This window comes from Taudactylus pleione, unplaced genomic scaffold (assembly GCF_031769625.1).
Source record: "Taudactylus pleione unplaced genomic scaffold, aTauple2 ptg000083l, whole genome shotgun sequence".
Classification (NCBI taxonomy): domain Eukaryota; kingdom Metazoa; phylum Chordata; class Amphibia; order Anura; family Myobatrachidae; genus Taudactylus; species Taudactylus pleione.
The window spans coordinates 4,339,481-4,358,784 of NW_028284485.1; the positions used below are offsets into that span (position 1 = coordinate 4,339,481).

General features: G+C 42.8%; 1 protein-coding gene across 1 annotated transcript in view; it reads right to left on the reverse strand.

Moving 5' to 3' along the window:
• CDH18 (cadherin 18) overlaps positions 1-19,304 on the reverse strand; it is an 810,171-nt gene that overhangs the window by 206,119 nt on the left and 584,748 nt on the right. The window lies entirely within an intron of this gene.

A 19,304-nucleotide genomic window follows, 5' to 3' on the forward strand; every position in this document is an offset into this window, starting at 1 on the left:
TCTAATTATTATTATTATTATTATTATTATTTTTATTATTATTAATCATAAAAAATGCAAAAATACTATACTATAATAATATTTCACTGTGCTGTCTGGCACTTTGATTTTATTGGGTAATTAACTTTTTCGGATTTAATTAATTACATTTGATCATGAGATGGGAGGGCTTAATTTGTGAACTTCTTGCATTACTACCAATTAAGTTTGAGGATGATAGCACCAATTGCTTATAAGTAATACAGGAATCAATAAGTGCTAAATGATTTGGTTTGTTATAATGTTTAATTGATAGTTTATATATATATATATATATATATATATATATATATAATTTTAAACAATTTGTTTTATTTATAACAGATGTACACTGTTTAGAATGCTTAGTGACCTTCAGACTAGCATACAAGTATGAAGAAGGGAAAGATGATTGAAGGGACATTACTCATCATTAGTTTGTAAATGAGAATATAACACATTTTTAGGTTTTATTATAAAAACACATAAATTAAGTAATAAATATATTCATATATAGTAGCATGTTAGGAACCCTATTTCTATAACACAGAAAACCATGAATGCCACATTAAAATTTTTTACTTACTACATTTGAAGCTATTTCATTTAAATATATCCACTTAAATGCATAACGAAATCACGTCCTTCTTCCTGTCAAGTGAAACAATGAGGCTCGAATAAAGTGTTAAAATATATTTTTCTGGTGACTGACATGTAGTTCTACAAACACCTGCTGTGCTGTGAGTGTATACTGGCATTAATAGTGTGAGGTTACTCTATTTATTGACAGTTTAAGCCTGGTCTCCAGCCAGATATACTGAGAGGGGCACTAACCTACTCAGCATTGGTCTTCTACCTAGAACACTGTGCCTCATGCTGCGTAGGCTGGGGTGTTATAGAATGGAAGGGATTTTATTTTTACAGTATGGCAAAGAAAATAGCTTAAACAGCATGTAGTTTGACCTATCTCAAATTTTAGATCACATCTTTTATTTTCAACTATTCAGCAGTGGTTTAGCACATGGTTTGGCAAACTACTATACTGATTGATAAATGGGATGCTTTGTATCTCACCAAGGTCTCTAAATTCTCCCTGACACAGACATAATGTTGTCATTGCCAAAATGATAAAAAATGAAATAAGGTTTAGGATTTACCTGCAATTAGGATCAGGGTTAGACTGCAGTTAGGGTTAGACTGCAATTAGGGTTACCCTGCAATTAAAATCAGGGTATGGTTAGGCTGCAAGTAGGGTTAGGGTTACACTACAATTAGGATTAGGCTGCAATTAGGGTTAGACTGCAATTAAGATCAGGGATAGGGTTAGGCTGCAATTAGGATTAGGGTCAGAATAAGCAGCTGCTCCTGCCCTCTTACCTGAAGGGTGCTGCTGCTGGTCTGGTGTGGCTAGCTGGGTACCAGCATCTGCGCAATAGATCTGTCAGGTGTCAGGACCAGTGGTGTCACCGTGCATGTGGATGACAATGGATTTAGGGTCCTGCATTCACTGCAGCTCCAAGAAGCTGTGCAGGGCTGCCTGAAGGGCAAAGCAGTAGCTTCCACTGGAAGCCACTATCTGCTAATCGCAGCCTGGACTGGCAGTCCCAGGGGCAGAGTCGCAATAGAGTCCTGGGCCCGGGTTCTGACAGAATGGGAGGAGGCCTGCGCACGCTCCTCCCACCACTGCACATGCATAGCCCACAGTGCACTACCCAGTACCCACTCACCCAAGGCACAGATTTCACTCTTCTATCAATGATCATGATGGGGTGGAGCCAATGCAGCAAGCCCCACCCCCATACACTCCTACAGTATTATTAACCTTAATAATAATCATTTTCTAGGCATTTTTAACTACCTCACAGCTCACAATATTGATGGCTGGCTAAAGTAAGCAACAGAGCAGCAGCGCAAATGCACGCCAGTTTAAAAAAAAAAAGGATATCTATGAAACATTGCCACACAGCAGTGGCCGACAGGATGGCAGTTTAATAAACTATAATAATGTCAGTCGGCAATGCCCCAAATTGTTCCAAATGTAAAGGAAAGAGGTGCAAGATGGAATTGTCCCTCCCACCCACTCTCATGTGGGATATTAAAATGGACATGCACAGTTTAACAAACCAAGCACTTTAGCAACTAGAATTTACACTTTCATGGCTGAACTCCTTGGTTTGTTTGGGCCCCCACAAAACATTTTTTGGAAGGACTACCTTTAATTATTAAGGAGGAGGTTGAAGATGAGGGTGTTGGTGGTTGAGATTGCATGTGCTGGTCCAAACTGCTGGTAGCTAATATTGAACTGCTTGTTATTACTTTACAAATTATAAGTTTGTTAAACAAATTGCATGAACTCGCTGCAAATAACGTAACAGGGAGGAGGTGCCTAGATGGTTAACGTCCCTTCCTCTGCTAACTTTGGCTTTACAAATGGAACAGATGTCTTCACAACTGTTGTCTGAATTTAGATTAAAATAATTCCACACCCAAGACGTTGTTTTTCTGGCTTTCTTTTTATCATTAGCAAGAACTGCTGCCACTGGTGGCTGATTTAGGCAAACCACATCGTTATCATCAACATCCACATTAGCGTCAGATAGGACACAAATTTCCCCCTCATCCTCCTTTTGCACTTCCTCCACACTATCATCCTCATTTTTTATTATTTCACCATCTAATACTAGCACAGCCATCATGGCGTCAGTGATCTGCTGTGAAACTGGGTGACAGCTGTTATACTTACTTCTTCTATCAAAGGACTGTTTAATAGTCAATTGTTTTTTTAAATTACTTCCGATCTCGAATGAGGATGTTGATGATAATGCAGGTGTTGGTGATCGAAGGCGCTTGGATCCCACAGAGAGGGAGCAGGTAGGTGCCACTGGACTTGTTACATTTTGAGTTTTGGAACTTGGCAACATATACTTTGATATTTGATGAATGTGCTCCAAGTGACGTAACAAGGAGGAGGTTCCTAGGTGGTTTAGGTCCCTCCCTCTACTCACTCATGCTTTGCAATGGTTACATATGGCTTGACAACTGTTGTCTGGATTGTGGTGGAAATAATTCCACATGTGAGAAGTGGATTTTTTCGTCTTTTGCCCCGGCATGACAACAATGGGCGTTGGCTTTTTCAATCCATGGGCAACAGCTGTTGCCTTACTTACACAAAGGACATCTTTGGTATCAACATCCTCATCACCAACATCTTCATCATCAACATCCTCATCACCCTTAGCACCTTCAACTACCAAAATATCCTCCTCCTCCATGTGCAATTCCACAGAAGCATCCTCACTGACTACGTCTGCAAGATGTTGACTACCTTCCCCACATTTACAGAGGGCACACAAATGTTGGAACTTGGAGGATCCTCCAGTACACTAGTATTTAGGTCCGGCTCAAGCATGGCATTCTCCTTGGGATTTGTGATTTCTATTTCTCAGGGCACAGAGTTGTTTTTTTCGAAGGGCTATCAGAATCAGAACCAGCAGTCTTCATAAAGAAAGGCCAAGGCCTTATCCTTTCCTTGCCACTTTGTGTAGTGAATGGCATATACCAATTTTTTGTTTATCTAAGGGCAAGTTTCATTTAAATTTTTTTTCTTAACTTCAGTAAAAGTAGCTTTACAATATCAATGGCGTGACTTAAGCCCTGGGACATGGGCCATAGAGGACAAGGAAGTTGATAGGCTTGCACTGCTGGCGGCAGCTACAACATGTTGTTCTTGGCCTTGCTCTCCTGTCATGTGACAGCCCTCCATATTTTCTGTGGTCTTGAAGCAGTGTCCCAAGCACCAATAGTGTAGCCAAGGTGCGGTTAAAAAATTCACAAACATGCAGTCGTGCGCACACAGAAAAAAAATTGACAACAAAATACACTATGTTTTTTTTTTTGCCGGTCCACGACTTGGGTCCAGAGCACAGATTGATAATGATTGGAGTCGGGTAGCACTAGGTTGCATTGGCGACTTGCTAGATCTTGTGTGGTTAAGCATAACACTCACAGACACACAGACAATTATTTGAAAAAAAGACAATATGTTTTTTGTTTTTTTTCCAGCTCCAGAACTTGGGCCCAGAGCACAGATTGATGATGACTGGAGTCGGCAGGGGCTGGCTGGCAACTTTTAGCCTGGGGGGCAAATGCATGCAGACAGCCCTGGCAGAGCAGTAGCGTGTGTGTCCGAAGAATATGCGTGCTACGGCGCACCCCCCTCCAGTGTTCAAGGGAGGAGGTGGGTCCATATGGGATTAATGTAAGGTAAAAATAAAGATTAGGGCAGCCCCCTGTCGTAGTGCCCATATGCAGTGCCCCCGTGTGCCACAGGAGAGAACACCCTTATGCAGGCCTCCAGTAGTGCCCCCAGTAGTAGTCGCCCCCCTTGTAGTGCCCCCAGTAGTAGTAGTCCACCCCTTTGTAGTGCCACCAGTAGTAGTAGTCCCACCATTTGCAGTGCCCCCAGTAGTAGTAGTCCCCCCCTTTGTAGTGCCCCCATTAGTAGTAGTCCCCCTCTTGTAGTGCCCCCAGTAGTAGTAGTCCCACCCTGTAGTGCCCCCAGTAGTAGCCCCCCCCCTTGTAGTGTCCCCAGTAGTAGTAGTCCCCCCCTTGTAGTGTCCCCAGTAGTAGTAGTCCCCAGTAGTAGTAGTAGTCCCCTTATAGTGCCCCCAGTAGTAGTAGTCCCCAGTAGTAGTAGTCCCCTCCCCCTTGTAGTGCCCCCAGATGTAGTCCACACTTGTAGTGCCCCCGGTAGTAGTAATCCCCCCCTTGTAGTGCCCCCAGTAGTTGTAGTCCCCCACCCCCCTTGTAATGCCCCCAGTAGTAGTAGTCCCCCCTTTGTAGTGCCCCCAGTAGTGCCAGACACCCAACCCCAGTAGACACACATAATATAAAAAACAAAATAAAAAAAACCACTTACCTGAATCCCCGCTCCCACCGCCGCCATCTGCTCCTCCGTCTATCCTCCCAGGCCGGGCCGCTCTGCATTATGGGAGAGACGTCATATGACATCATGACGTCTCTCCCATTGCACACTGTGGGAGCCGGAAGATGGAGCGGCTCCTGCAGTGGGCACAGCAGCAGCTAATGAGAGTCTGACAGACTCTCATTGGCAGCTGCTTACAACAAACACACAGCTGCCCGGGCCGGCGGCTGTGTGTTTGTCAGTGTAGCGCTGACCGAACTCCATCACAGTGACACAGACTGCACCGGCCCACATGACGCTGCAGCCAGGGGGGCACATGGCCCCCTGCCCCCCGGCCCAGCCCGCCACTGGGAGTCGGGCAGCACTAGGTTGCAAGTTGCATTGCTGTCTGGATACACGCATACACACAGACAGAAAAAAGACCATTTATTTTTATTTTTTTATGCTCCAGAACTTGGGCCTAGACCAGCGATTGATCGCGAATGGAGTCGGGCAGCACTAGGTTGCAACTTGCGTTGCTGGCTGGATCTTGTGCGGTTAAGCCTAACATGCACAAACACACAGAAGAATATTACACTAAAAGGCACCTTTATTTTTTTTTTTTTTACTATATATATATATATATATATATATATATATATATATATATATATATGTGTGTGTGTTTGGAGTCCAAAACTTGGGCCCAGATGGACGCAGCACCAGCCCAGATGTATTCTGCACCAACCCAAATGGACACAGCAGACAACAGAGCACCAGCCCAGAATGGATCAGGACTGCAGCACCCCATTACACAGCAGGCAGCAGGGCACCAGCCCAGAATGGATAAGCACTCAGCAGCACCAGCCCAGAATGGATCAGCAGTGCACCAGCCCAGGACACAGGACACAGCAGACAGCACAGCACTACTCTTCCAGCCCCACACTACCCACCCTCCCTGTTCAGTCTCCACAGCCAGAATGAAATGGCGTCCACCGCGTGGTCTCTATATACTACATTGATCATAGAGATGTAAGCTCGCAAACCGCAATATTTCTGACTCAATGGTTTTGCATTGGTTTCGAGATCCGAGTCAGGCAGGAAACTCCGAGCCTGCTTGGATCCTCCTTGGATCTGCAAAATTTGGGTGGGCTCGGTCATCTGAGAACCGAACCCACTCATCCCTAGTATTTACAGTATTATAATGTATATATGTGTATGAATGTTAGAGTATATATGTGTATGTGCTGGTGTGAATATATGTATGTATGTATGTTAGTGTTTATATATGCATTTGTGTATACTCACTGTATATGTGTTAGTGTGTATACTGTATATTTATGTTAATGTGTATATATGTGTATGTAAGTATATATGTATGTGTGTTTAATAAAGACACACACATATGTGTATATGAATTAGGGGTGTGCACCGGCCACTTTTCGTGTTTTGTGTTTTGGTTTTGGATCTGGATCTTTCTTCGTGTTTTGGATCTGGATTGGTTTTGCCAAAACCACCCTTCCGTGTTTTGGGTTCTGGGTTTTGTGTTTTGGATCTGTATTTTTTTTTAAAAAAGCATAAAAACAGCTAAAATCACAGAATTTGTAGGTTTTTCTGCTCCTATGCTATTATTAACCTCAATAACCTTAATTTCCACTCATTTCCAGTCTATTCTGAACACCTCACACCTCACAATAGTGTTTTTATGTCCAAAACGTTGCACCGAGGTAGCTGGATGACTATGCTAAGCGACACGAGTGGGCGGCACAAACACGTGACCCATCTAGGCGTGAAACTGCAGTGGCAGACAGGATGGCAGTTTGAAAAACTAGGCCCCAAACTGTACATAATGCAAAGAAAAAAAAGAGGTGCAAGATGGAATTGTCCTTGGGCCCTCCCACCCACCCTTATGTTGTATAAACAGGACATGCACACTTTAACAAACCAATCATTTCAGCGCCAGGGTCTGCCACACAACAGTGGCTGAAATGATTGGTTCGTTTGGGCCCCCACAAAACAAGCTGGCAATTAATGTGTCCCTGCACAAACTGGCTCTATGGAGGCAAGATGTCATCCTCATCCTCCTCATCCACCGATTCCTCACCCTCTTCAGTGTGTACATCCTCATCCTCACAAAGTATTAACTCGTCCCCACTTGAATCCACCACCACAGGTCCCTCTGTACCTTCTGGAGGCTGGTCTCCCTGGAAGAGCTGATAATTCATTTTGATGAACATCATCTTCTCCACATTCTGTGGAAGCAACCTCCTACGCCTTTCGCTGACAAGGTTCCCGGCTGCACTAAACACTCTTTCGGAGTACACACTGGAGGGGGGGCAACTCAGGTAAAATAGAGCCAGTTTGTACAGGGGCCTCCAAATTGCCTCTTTTTCCTGCCAGTACAGGTATGGACTGTCTGCCATGCCTACTTGGATGCTGTCACCGATGTAATCCTCCACCATTCTGTCAATGGTGACAGTATCATATGCAGTGACAGTAGACATGTCAGAAATTGTTGCCAGGTCCTTCAGTCCGGACCAGATGTCCAAACTTGGTCCTGCCTGCCCTGCATCACCGCCAGCGGGTTGCTTAGGATACCTAAGTTTTTTCCTGGCAGCCCCAGTTGCAGGAGAAAATGAAGAAGGAGCCGTTGACGTGTCACATTCCGCTTCAGCTGACAGTGTGTTCACCAGCAGGTCTTTGCACCTCTGCAGGCTTGTGTCGGCCGGAAAGAGAGACACCACATAGGCTTTAAACCTAGGATCGAGCACGGTGGCCAAAACGTAGTGGTCTGATTTCAACAGATTGACCACCCTGGAATCCTGGCAAAGCGAATGAAGGGCTTCATCCACAAGTCCCACATGCCGAGCGGAATCGCTCCGTCTTAGCTCCTCCTTCACTTTCTCCAGCTGCTTCTGCAAAAGCCTGATGAGGGGAATGACCTGACTCAAGCTGGCAGTGTCTGAACTGACTTCACGTGTGGCAAGTTCGAAGGGCTGGAGAACCTTGCACAACACGGAAATCATTCTCCACTGCGCTTGAGTCAGGTGCATACCCCCTCCTTTGCCTATGTCATAGGTGGATGTATAGGCTTGTATGGCCTTTTGCTGCTCCTCCATCCTCTGAAGCATATAGAGGGTTGAGTTCCACCGCGTCACAACCTCTTGCTTCAGGTGATGGCGGGGCAGGTTCAAGAGTGTTTGCTGGCGCTCCAGTCTTTGGCACGCAGTCGCTGAATGGCGAAAGTGGCGAGAAATTTTTCGGGCCACCCAAAGCGTCTCCTGCACGCCCCTGTCGCTTTTCAGAAAATTCTGCACCACCAAGTTTATTGTGTGAGCAAAACATGGGACGTGCTGGAATTTGCCCAGATGTAATGCCCGCACAATATTGGTGGCGTTGTCAGATATCACAAATCCCCAGGAGAGTCTAAGTGGGGTAAGCCACTGGGCGATGATTTCCCTCAGTTTCTCTAAGAGGTTGTCGGCGGTGTGCCTCTTACTGAAACCGGTGATACACAGCGTAGCCTGCCTTGTAACGAGCTGGCATTTCTGAGATGCTGCTACTGGTGACACTGCTGCTGTTGCTGCGTAAGGTGATACATCTACCCAGTGGGCTGTCACAGTCATATAGTCCTTAGTCTGCCCTGTTCCACTTGTCCACATGTCCGTGGTTAAGTGGACATTGTGTACAACGGCATTTTTCAGGACACTGAGGACACTTTTTCTGACGTTTCTGTACAGTCTCGGTATCGCCTGCCTAGTGAAGTGGAATCTAGACGGGATTTGGAACCGGGGACACACTACCTCCATCAATTGTCTAAATCCCACTGCACTAATGGCGGATACCGGACGCACGTCTAACACCAACATAGCAGTCAAGGCCTCAGTTATACGTTTTGCTTCAGGATGACTGCTGTCGTACTTCATCCTCCTCGCTAAGGACTGTTGGAGGGTCAATTGTTTAGTAAAAGTAGTGGTGTTCCTACTTCCTCTCTGGGATGATGAACGACTCCCAGCAGCAGCAACAGCAGCAGCGGCAGCAGTAGGCGTAGCAATGCAGGATCCTCCAGAGGAATCCCGGATAGGAGAGTCAGTCATGCCAGTGACATGGCCTGCAGGACTACTTCCGATCCTGACTAAGGAGGAAATTGACGAGGAGGGAGTTGACGGTGTGGTTTGCAGGCGCTTGGATACAACAGGACAACGGGATTTAGGTGTCCCTGGACTGCTTACGGTCTTAGCCAAAGTTTCTGAACTTGACAGTAACTTTTTATGAACGCGCTGCAGGTGCCGTATAAGGGAGGATGTTCCTAGGTGGTTGACGTCCCTACCCCTACTTATTTCACCTTTACATATGGTACATATGGCAAGACAGTTGTTGTCCGGATTTGGATAGAAATATTGCCAGACCAAAGAGGTGGAATGTTTGGTCTTCTGCCCAGGCATGACCGTGATGGGCTTTTTCATCCCACGGACAACAACTGTCTCCCCCGGAGCCTGATTTAAACAAACCACATCACCATCAGAATCCTCCTCGCCAACTTCCTCCTCAGCGCCAGCTACACCAGTATCCTCATCCTGTTGTACTTCAACAGTGACATCTTCAATTTGCATATCAGCAAGTGGACTGTGGGTGCTCCTTTCAGCACTTGCAGGGGGCGTGCAAATGGTGGAAAGAGCCACCTCTTCCCGTCCAGTGCTGGGAAGGTCAGGCATCGCAACCACCACCACACTTGGACTCTCCTTGGGGATTTGTGATAACTTCTTAGAAAGCACAGTTCTTCGCTGTGCTTTTGCCAGCTTAACTCTTTTGATTTTTTTAGTGGGAGGAGTGCTTCCATCGTCATGTGAAGCTGAACCACTAGTCATGAACATACTAGGGATCGACCTTAGCCGTTCCTTGCCACTCCGTGTCGTAAATGGCATATTGGCAAGTTTACGTTTCTCTTCAGCTGATTTGAATGTCTTTTTCAAGGTCATTTTCCTGAACTTTGCCATTTGGGATTGTATGTGCCCTCTACTATGACATTGGGCATCGGCCTTGGCAGACGACGTTGATGGCATGTTATCGTCTATGTCATGACTAGTGGCAGCAGCTTCAGCACTAGGAGGAAGTGGTTCTTGATCTTTCTCTATTTTATTTTTATCGGAGAAAGTTTGGTCCTCCATTTATGTTATATCGATTTGATATATACGTGCGGCTAAACACAGAAAATAATTTTTTTTTAGGTTTGGACTGGAGTGTACTTTCGGGGGTTACAGCACCCTTAACGGTCAAGCCAGCCGGCCCTTTACTTATGACACAGGCGCACGCTTGGCACTACTTTGTTGATGCACGTGCGGCTACTGCACACACAATTCACAAACACAGAAAATAATTTTTTTTTTGGTTTGGACTGGAGTGTACTTTCGGGGGTTACAGCACCCTTAACGGTCAAGCCAGCCGGCCCTTTACTTATGACACAGGCGCACGCTTGGCACTACTTTGTTGATGCACGTGCGGCTACTGCGCACACAATTCACAAACACAGAAAATAATTTTTTTTTGGTTTGGACTGGAGTGTACTTTCAGGGGTTACAGCACCCTTTAACGGGCAAGCCAGCCGGCCCTTTACTTATGACACAGGCGCACGCTTGGCACTACTTTGTTGATACACGTGCGGCTACTGCGCACACAATTCACAAACACAGAAAATAATTTTTTTTTAGGTTTGGACTGGAGTGTACTTTCGGGGGTTACAGCACCCTTAACGGTCAAGCCAGCCGGCCCTTTACTTATGACACAGACGCACGCTTGGCACTACTTTGTTGATGCACGTGCGGCTACTGCGCACACAATTCACAAACACAGAAAATAATTTTTTTTTGGTTTGGACTGGAGTGTACTTTCGGGGGTTACAGCACCCTTTAACGGTCAAGCCAGCCGGCCCTTTACTTATGACACAGGCGCACGCTTGGCACTACTTTGTTGATGCACGTGCGGCTACTGCGCACACAATTCACAAACACAGAAAATAAATTTTTTTTAGGTTTGGACTGGAGTGTACTTTCGGGGGTTACAGCACCCTTAACGGTCAAGCCAGCTGGCCCTTTACTTATGACACAGGCGCACGCTTGGCACTACTTTGTTGATGCACGTGCGGCTACTGCGCACACAATTCACAAACACAGAAAATAATTTTTTTTTGGTTTGGACTGGAGTGTACTTTCGGGGGTTACAGCACCCTTTAACGGTCAAGCCAGCCGGCCCTTTACTTATGACACAGGCGCACGCTTGGCACTACTTTGTTGATGCACGTGCGGCTACTGCGCACACAATTCACAAACACAGAAAATAAATTTTTTTTAGGTTTGGACTGGAGTGTACTTTCGGGGGTTACAGCACCCTTAACGGTCAAGCCAGCTGGCCCTTTACTTATGACACAGGCGCACGCTTGGCACTACTTTGTTGATGCACGTGCGGCTACTGCGCACACAATTCACAAACACAGAAAATAATTTTTTTTTGGTTTGGACTGGAGTGTACTTTCGGGGGTTACAGCACCCTTTAACGGTCAAGCCAGCCGGCCCTTTACTTATGACACAGGCGCACGCTTGGCACTACTTTGTTGATGCACGTGCGGCTACTGCGCACACAATTCACAAACACAGAAAATATATTATTTTTTTAGCACTTGGGGGGAGCACCCCTGATGGACAGAGCACCCCCTGGACAACACTACAGCACCCCTTTAGGACTGGGACACTGCACAGGACTTTGGAGTGGACACAGCCCCTATGGAGAACTGACTGCACAACACAGTCCAGCCAGCCCCTATGGACTTTGAAGTAGTGGACACAGCCCCTATTAACAACAGCAGCACAGGACAACACAGCCAGCCCCTATGGACTTTGAAGTAGTGGACAACAGCAGCACTACACTACACTACACTACACAGCACTAACTCCCACCCTCCCTCTTCACTGTCCACAGCCGAGTGAGAAAATGGCGCCGACGCGGGTACCTTATATAGGATCCAAAACCCGCGAGACTCGGAAGGCGGGATGATGACGTTTTGCCTCGATGTCAGATCCGAGTCAGGCGGGAAAAGTCGAGCCTGACTCGGATCGGACTCGGATCGGGGGGGCTCGGGGGGGTTCGGATTTCAGAAATCCGAACCCGCTCACCCCTAATATGAATATATATATATATATATATATATATATATATAAATATATATATATATTAGAACCCCCACAAAAAATCCTGCATTTGCCCCTGCCCTTGTCAATACAATTTATTTTTTCCTTTGACACGCTGCTGGAAGGAGGAGTAGCCACGTGGTGCATGAGGAGCAGCGCCAGCCAGAGCTAGAGGAAAAGAAGCCAGAAGGAAAGCGCATTCTTCAAGAAGATAAAGTAAGTCATGACTCACTTAGCAGTAGCGCGGGAAGGGGGCCCAGGGGCCCTGCCTTTTTTATCAGTCCCAGGACCCACAATTTCTGTTGGCAGCCCTGTCCAGGGTAAAGAGACACCTGTCCTGTGTGTCACTGGCAGGTGGCACTTCCAATAGGAAGCCACCTCCAGTCACAGTGTAGCCTGTGCAGTCACAAACTGCACAGGCTCACTGAAGAGGAGGATTTTCCTGTGGGGGTGGTCTGCAGCCCCTAGGTAAAATCTGCCATTGGTTAGCCTGCAATTAGGATTAGGCTGTAATTAGGATTAGGGGTAGTGAGAGGCTGCAATTAGGGTTAGTCTGAAATATAATTGTCAACTTTCTATCTGTTGGCATTCACAATGCTGACACTATGAAAATGACAATATCCTGAATGTCAACATTCAGATTTTGTTGACATTTTGGTGTTGACATAATTAATGTCAACATTCTGAATACCACACCCAAAAGACTAATAAACTATAGGTTCAAAATATAAAAATTGTTTGCTGTAAATGACAGGTGTAATTGTATCACACTGAGTCAATAATAGTTAATAGATGACTTATTCTTTCCTGGACAGTACTGTACTTCTGTATTAAAATAAACAATTCAATTTAATAATCAGGTACCTTATATTTATGGTTTCTAAACTCTGCAAAGCTGTTCTACATTTTTTTATGGCCTGCATTTGCAAATTGGTAATCAGAGCACAGTGCTCTCTTTTTTGCTCTATTTCATGCTGCTTTTGTTTATCCATATCTTATCCACGGTTTATCATGCCAATTTTTTTTTATTCCTTTATTTGCAAGTCAAGTATTCTAATGACATCTGCTTTAAAATAAAATGACATGAAGTGGAAAATAGAGTAGAGTTAATTGATTTGATTTTTTTTCCTGGATGTTGTCGTTCTTTAAATATCTGAATGTAGAAATATGCAGGTAAACAATTGTGATCTAAACAAGTATATTTGTTAAAATACACATTTAAGTACAAAATAAAAAAAGATGTTGTTATTGTGTTCCACTGGAATGTTAACAAAACAAGCTGGGACAGGGGTCAGAATTTTATACAGTAGGGAGGCCATTAAAACACATTCCTTCCCATGTTCTAGTGCAGGTATAGTCTTTACTCACTGACACATTTTAAAAGATCCACAAGTGGAGCTTATATTTTCACTTGTGATTCTGTGAGGAGAGATGGAAAACATGCACTGTTTGGGGTCCTGAGGACCGAGTTTGAGAACCTGTGTTCTAGTGAGCACATTTGTTTGAATGTGTGTTCAGTGTTCCTGATGGAATTGTAATCTGAAATAGCTATCAGCTGTCATCTAAAAATTTTAAAATGCTGACATTAAAAAACTATAATGGATTACCCTTAATTGTAATTGTACATTACAGTACATTGACATATATACTCTGAAAAGAGGAACTGCTCTAAATACTGTAGGGAACTTTTAGCAAATTATAACAATTTACTGTATTTAACCAACAATGCTTTCATAAAACATTCAATAAATTAATCAAATTCCAATTAACATAATAACATGTATTAACCTATATATATATATATATATATATATATATATATATATAATAGAAATAAAAACTTGGCAATCACTTACTTTTCAAACTGTAATTCATTTAAATACAGGAAATGTTATATCCGAAATATTGCAATAATTTGTCCAGTTGACCTACCAGAATTCAATTAAAGGCGAAAAGCTGTAATCAGCGAAAAAGTTTTGCCTATTATCGCTTTTCGCTAGTTTGGAACTTATCTCCAAATTCAATTCCAAACTGAATTCCCCTAAGCGGAAACTTAATGCAATGTAATAGGCGAAAAAGTTTCTCCAAAGAATAGCAGGTGAAAAGAAGTGCAAAATCTTTATTTTGGGGTGCAAACGTGGGAAAATGACCTAGAACCCTTGTGTGGGACAGTCCCCCAAAAGACAAATCTTGCCAAAAAAAACACCTAAGAACACCCCAAAAAACTACTTTCATTTTTGGGGCAAAAAAGTAAAAACTGAGGGGCCAAGCATAAAAGCTAGTGAAATAGACTTCTTGGGGTGCTGTAAGGAGGGGCCAAGTGTTTTTGGGATTGCAGGTGCATGTATGAGGGTGGTTTTTTAAGTTTTTAAAAGTTTGTTTTAGAGCTATAAAAATATGCTAACACCCATTTCCAAGTACCCCAAATTTGACTGAACTACTTATTTTCACCCAAAAATACTGCTTTATGTCATTCTTCACCACTTTTGCAAAGACACTAATAAGAAGCAATTTAAACTACTTAAGTACCCCAAACACTTTTATTAGGGCTATTAGTACACATCTACATTGATTCCCTATGATAGTGCATCTTTGTTGGGGGTACAGACTGATTTCCCCACTTCTGACAGTACTTTCCACCTGTTCCGCATTCGCTGCTTTCCGTTTTGCGTGTTAAGGAATTTGATAGGGCGAACAGTTTTCGCCTCTGAAACAGGCGAATTAGGCAGAAAGTCGGACAGGCGAAACTTCTCAGACTTTTTGCCTCTAATTGGATACAGGCCTCAGTCTTCACATCTGATCAGTCCCTACACTGACATTCAAAAATATAATCATTGCTCTGTCACATTTGGCTCCAGCTATCACAGGTTGTAAATACAAATAATGCTTTTTCCCAAAGTGGCAGAGCAATACCCATATTTTTGAGAGACAGTGTAGGGACTGACCAAATGGGAGGTGGTTAGCTGGACAAATGATTGCAACTTGCATTCCTTGAATTTAAAGTAATTACAGTTTGAAAGGTAGGCGATCACTGAGTTTGTAAGATTTATTTATATATATATATATATATATATATATATATATATATGCTAATAAATGGTATTATTGGAATTGATTAATTTTATACATGTTTTATGAACGTATTATGGGTTATAATAAATTGTTATATTTTTGGCAAAAAGTTCCCTATTCAGTGCAGTTCCTCTTTTCTGTGTATATATGCCAATGCGTTGTAATGTGCAATTACAATTTTCAGGTAAACTGTTAGAGTTTTTTAATGTCAGCATTTCCACTTTTTGATTACATTTCCATCTGGAACACTGAATACACATTCAAACAATGCGCTCACTAAAACATGGGAAGGAAAGCATTTTATGGCATACATTTAAAATTCTGACCACTGCCTCAGCTTCATTTGTCAACACTCCAGTGGATCACAATCACAACATCTTTTTTTATTTTGTACTTAAATGTGTTTTTCAACAAATATACTTGTTGAGATAGTAATTGTTTACCTGCATATTTCTACATTCAGATATGTAACTAATGACAATGTGCAGGAAATTAAATCAAATCAATTTACTTTACTTTCCACTTCATGTAATCTTACTTTAAAGCAGATGTCATTAGAATACTTGACTTGCAAATAAAGGAATAAGAAAAAATTGTCATGATAAACCCTGGATAAGATATGGATAAACAAAAGCAGCATGAAATAGAGCAAAAAAGAGAGCACTGTGCTCTGATTATCAATTTGCAAATACAGGCCAGAAAAAAATGTAGAGCAGTTTTTCAGAGTTTGGAAACTGTGGGGTGCTTAACGTGCTGCTATAATGCTTCCTGCTTTACCGAGGCGAAGCAGGAAGCACTACCAATGAGATGTATGATCATCTCCTCGGCTGGAGAGGGGGAGCGTTAACTCCTCCCTCTGGCACTAACCGCTAGAGACCGCAGCGCATCAACCTAGTGCTGATGCGCTCTGTCTCAGTCCCGGCCAGCTTCAGTGAGCATTTGCGGGATCTCGCAAGTATCGCGAGATCCCAGCATGCAGCCTGGAGCCGGCAGCCGCCACAGCAGGGACAGCGCTGTCCCTGCTGTGGGGATAGGGCAGCACCAGGCTGTAGCTGTCGATAGCAACAGCTACAGCAGGCCAAACGGTCAGGCGCTCTGACTGTTCATACATGGCCCACGCTATCAGCGCTGCTATCTTGTAGATAGCAGCATCAATAATGACAGGGGTGCATAGCGCCCCTGTCATTTACTGCTCAACCCCCAGATCATACATCAGGGAGAAGCGGTATCAGAGCACATAACATGTACTGATACCGCTTCAGGGCTTCTTACATCTTCCCCCATGAATACATTAAGTTTCCTGACTGTTAATTAGTAAGTAAGTAAATAAATGAGTGAGTGCAGAGTTTGTATGATTTTTTTATGTAAATTGTGCGATCGCATACCAGAGACAAGGCAGATGGTTGAGTGCCATGAATTAAGCCTATTATTTATAATATATATATATATATATATATATATACATCATATAAAACAAGTTAATCCATATAGTTACATAAGCAAACGGACAATTCATTTACAGTCAGTGCTATTTTTCAGCAAGAACTCAGTACCTGAATCTCTCATTAACGATGACACAAATGACACAATGTTTTGGCTTAAACTGTATTTTCTGTAAGATAACTTTTATTTTAAAGTCCATTTTGAGTGTCTTCTTTTCTAAATACTATATATATATATATATATATATATATATATATATATATATATATATAATTGTTTTTCTGTAGTTCCACCCACAGTTCCTGAACCTATTTTTCCAGAAAAATAGCTCTGCTTTGGGTAGATACAAAACAGCACTCTCCAGATTCAATCATAACTATGAAGGTTTTCACTAATTCACGGTTAAACTCAGTTCCTGAATTAGGAATTTGATGTTGTTATTGGATTAACCCCAACATATTAACCAAGTACTGCTATATGTATAGGTTAGTAAACCTGTCACTTCTATTAGTAAATTCAATCTGGTGAAATAGGGGTGTATTAAGAAGAGATGTACTAAGAAATGGAAAGTATCAATTGTGCTAAAACCAGTGCTATTTGACAGTTATATTGATCAGTCACATGGTTGACATTTACAGTATCCAGTTACATGGTTGACATGTAACATGTCAACATTAATACTGTTGACACCACAATGTTGACATAGCTTAACATGTTGACATACACCATGTCAGCATACTTAAAATGTTGACATATTTACAAAGTCGACATCTGAAATGTTGTCATGTAATCAATGTTCTTAAAATGCCAATGGTTAGAATTAGGTGCAACATCGTTTAGGATAAGATTGCAGGAGGGATATTAGGGTTAGTTTCCTGTGGGGGAGGGGGTTAGGTACTAGGGAGATGGTTAGGGATGAGGATTAGGCATAGGCGAGTATGCTTACTGGAATGCCAGCAATCAGATCACTCTGCCAGTCAGGATGGTCACAAAAAAGCCAGGACCCTGAAAGAAATGCTGGAGATGCCACTGCCATCAGGACCAAGTATATAATCACTAAGCAGTTGACATTAAAGTTGTTAACATGTCATCCATGTAAACATGATGAATGTTGACATTTTCTCCATTAACACGCTAAGCATAATAACATTTTGACTATGTTGACATTCTCATGTTGATCTAATGAGAACTGTTGACCTAACATACCAAACAAAGCAAACAAAGTGTAGAAAGTAGATAATGTAGAGCAAATCACTTTTCTCTATGGTATCAGCAAACGCCTAAAGTCTTGCAGATGTCACTAAGAAATGATAGGCACACTTTTTTAACATATTGGCAAACTTACCTACCGTAAAGGTCCACCTGTGCATTATAAGGCTGATGCATTGTGAGACTTACAGTGATCGCAGGAGGGGGGAGTTTTCTCCCCCACTCCAGTGGCCGAGATGTCACTACACCTTAGCAATATAACTTTTCAGCTTTGCCTTGGTAAAAGATGAAGCAGGAAGAGCTTTAGTGACACAATACGTTAAGTAAGTAGATCAATTCATTGTTTAATAAAAAAAACTTCAAGCATTTGATGAGTGAATACTCATGATCAGTGGCAGATTTTACCTGAGGGCTGCAAGACTGCAGTCCCCCAGTAAAATCCAGCAGCCACATGAATTGCCTAGCAGTGGCTTCCCAGTGACTTCCTGCTTATCACAGCTGAAAAGCAGTCTTAGGGGGAGGTGTTTTCTCCCCATGGAACTGCTAGTCCAGACTGCAATTAGCAGAGAGCACTTCCAGTGGGAATGCACTCCCTTGCTATAATGGCAGTCCTATCTGGCTTATAGTGGCTGGAGCAGAATGAGTCTTTATAAGCCTGGTTGTTGATTTGTGCATATGTGCAGGAATGCAATCCTGTGCATGCGCACATTTTGCTACAGACCAGCAGACCCCCTGGGTTATAGAAGGCAGGAGCCTCCACTGCTCATGTTTCAAATGGCAGCTGAAGAAGTAACACATCTTTGTTGTGGTGGCCACCTGGGCATGATAAGGATGTTAAAGACAGGGACAAACAGGTTGAATTACCCCTTCCTCTGATACTGTGAGGTGAGTACTGAATATTTTTCACATCAATCAGTGAGCAAATGTACAGTATTTAGTGCTAAACTAATTATTTTATATGTTACCAAAATTAAAGGAGTGAAGTACAGTATGTACAATAGGAATATTTATTTATTACCAGTTATTTATGCAGAGCACACATATAGCGCAGAATTTTACAGAAAATATTTGGCCATTCACATCAGTTTCTGCCCCTGTGGAGCTTACAATCTATACCACTTGTACATGCATACACATACACAATAGGGTCATTTTATTTTATGTTTTAAGCCAATTAACCTACCAGTATATTTTTGGATTGTGGGAGGAAATCAGAGCACCTGGAGGAAACACACGCAAGCACAGGAAGAATATACAAACTCCACACAGTTAGGGCCATTACACCATCTGTTCTGCCCAATATGTAGCTGAGTGTATCAACAGCAGCAGAGAAAGTTTATCAATTGCCTCTTATTTCTTGTTAGCCAACTAACTAGCTGATGTGTTACAAAAACTGCTCAGAATTTTTTTTTCAATTTGATTACATTTATATTGTATTTTAAAAAAAATATTTCATTATTTTATTAAAAAATATACAT